Source organism: Crocuta crocuta, unplaced genomic scaffold (assembly GCF_008692635.1).
Source record: "Crocuta crocuta isolate KB4526 unplaced genomic scaffold, BGI_CrCroc_1.0 scaffold737, whole genome shotgun sequence".
NCBI lineage: Eukaryota > Metazoa > Chordata > Mammalia > Carnivora > Hyaenidae > Crocuta > Crocuta crocuta.
The window spans coordinates 2025815-2028734 of NW_027527804.1; the positions used below are offsets into that span (position 1 = coordinate 2025815).

Consider the following 2920-nt stretch of genomic DNA (forward strand, 5'->3'; position numbering starts at 1 on the left):
TAACTCATAGAGTAAAACAAATATCCATAATTCCACACTTTTATAAATAACTGAATAAATAGATAATAAATAAATAGCAGAAAACATAAAGTTTTTTGTTACATTAGAATTCAATTATTAACTGCAGAAAATGTTAAAAACTGAAAATCACCATTTGGCAAATGTCAGAGTAATAATCATTCAGGCTGGAATCCTCAACAGATGCAAAAATTAGCAGGCAAAAGTATGATGAGAAATAAGATATTTACATTGTCTCACAATATCACCCCACAGAGTCTCACAAGATCTGCTCACTCTGTAATTATGAAAAGGAAAAAATAGTGACTTTATGGTATATAAACCTGGCAGACACAACCTGAATCGTTATCAAGGTTAACTCAAGCACAGTGTTATGCGTTGTGTATACAAACAACAAAAGCCAAATAAGAACACAGAAAAAATGTACACACTGTTACACAAAGGACAGATACATATATAAATATATGCACAAGACTAAAGTTATATAGATACTTGAGTAAATAGAATTGGATATGATGGGTAGGTAAATTGGTAAAAACAACATAGTGAATTGGTCAGCTTAAGCAAAGAGTGCCACCATATACACATACACTGTTTTACCACAATAGACATGCTCCTGAAAAGGTCAGTATATTTAAAATTACGGAAACTGAATAATTAAAAGAATAAAGCACATCTTTCTTCAAAATAATCATCACAAATTATAGTTGTTTTATAAATCTAACTTTTTCATATGTGATTGTATAAAATCATACAACCTGCAACAAGCAATTGTTTCTAGATTGCTTTTAAATTATCTCTCTATATGTAAACATACATATAGAGATCAAAGTGATCTCTGTTATGATCTTTTATTCTACCTCCAAAGCTCTTGCCATTATGCCATGCTACTTCTCCCAACATCAGCAGGAAGAGATGTAATCCCCATTATCATTTCCATTTCAACTACTGTGTCTCCACCACCAAAAAAAAAAAAAAAAAAAAAANCAGTGACTGAGGGCAAAGGATTTGGAGTCAAAGTGTCTTGAATCACATTTCCAGCTCCCCAACTTAATACCTATGTGATTTTTTGCAAGTTACTTAACCTCTGTAAAGTGGGAATAACAATGGTATACACCTCACAGGTCTGTCGTGAAGATTAAACATGATAATGTACATTACCACCTTAGCACAGTGCTTGGCACATAGTAAACACTCAAAAATGTAAGCTACGGTAACAGTGTTAATAAAGTCTTCCTATGGAGCAGTTAATTCATAGTATACTTCACAGGAAGAACTGTTCCTGGTCACAAACCACACTACCACCCTTAATGAGTTGTTGCCACTGGTCACAAGAGAGATGGTACGTTTAAATTAGAGAAACCTATCCACTCTACTGCACAAAAAACTCTCTATCCATATATCTAAGTGTATATCCCACTGACAGTAAATAAGTACCAGAATAATTACTTTTGCATAAAAATGTGTTATTTTTCACCATCAGAAATGACCTTTGCAACCTAAACCTGCCTTTTTCTCTTACTGCTAGGTAAGGAACATAAAGGTTACTCTATTCCACCTAATAAAACACTCTACCTAAAAAAAAAAATCTTCCTTGTGATATTCCAATTTGGCATGACTTCAGAGATAAATCACTGAACTGTGAAAAACGAAAACAATTTAAGTTATCAATGCTCTTTCTGATATAAAAGTCCCAGTACTAGACTACTTCAGCCAATAATCAATCAGCCCCAGTACCATCCAGTTTACTCTGGAGAAGGTCACCAAGATCCTAACACTAATATAGAGAGAAGATACCATTCTTATCTTTGAGATGTTTAAAACATTTCATCTAACTAGGATATTGATGTGTGGAGCAGAAAAACCAAACCCCTGGCTTTACTACAGGCATGGTGTCCTAATGATAGAGAAATGGGAAACAAAAATGCTCTTTTAAAATTACATAGAAAAAGGGAAAAACTGCATGGTATCTTCTGTAACTACTTCACGAACACTCAGTCATTAAAGAGTTCAAGAAAACAAACTTGTTACTAAGTTTTGTCAACCATAAAAAGAGATCTCATTTTTAATATAAATTGATTTAATACAAATTGATGCATAGTATTGTTATACATACCTGTACAACTGGTATCTGGTGCACATTTACTAATAGCAGTGTCGCAGAAAAAAATTAGAAATATTTAATCAAACATCCACAAAACCTTTGCCCCTGAGCCAAATGCCGTTAAGTAGAAAGCACCAAGGAAATGTTTTTAAATGTAACTATTCTGAACAACACAATTGTAGTTTTATCCAAGGCTCTATAAGCACTATTGAGTGGCAAAACCTTACCCCATTGAGATGCTCTGCATCTCCACATCAAAAAAGCAATTTCAAGTCATCTATACCTAATTTTTTGGAGGCAAAATTACAAGTGTAGTTACAAATACTTGATTCATGGTTTTTCAGCAGATCTGCTATCATAATTATGCTGTGCCTAGAGTAATACGAAAGTTAGTTTTCATACCTTGAGTACACGTTTTCTGGAGAATAAAAGGAGGACAATGTAATCTGAGGTATGCTGAGTGTATAGAGAAACCAGACCACTAACTTAAAGGTAGACCCAGATAAGCCATAACATAGCATCTACCTATATAAAAAAAAGTGGTAAGTCACTCAACCACCTTGAAGGCCTAAGCCATGATTTCACATTAAACTGTTTTTAAAACCACCCATTACTGATGACTCAAATATAACTTTTAAATAATCTTTCACTACTTAATTCTTTAGAGGTTAAGTGAAATGAAGGATGATGGGCTTCAGGCTGGAGAACACTTTCTTTAACAAAGCCATTCATTCCTTTACATCTGCCTCTTCCCCAGAAAGAGAGTGGGTGGGACTACCCAGAGATCCTTCTAGGAGA

At 33.9% G+C, this 2920-nt stretch overlaps 1 protein-coding gene across 1 annotated transcript in view; it reads right to left on the minus strand.

Annotated features, from left to right (window-relative positions):
• The window catches only part of COL4A5 (collagen type IV alpha 5 chain), a 227462-nt gene that overhangs the window by 223700 nt on the left and 842 nt on the right, over positions 1 to 2920 (minus strand). The window lies entirely within an intron of this gene.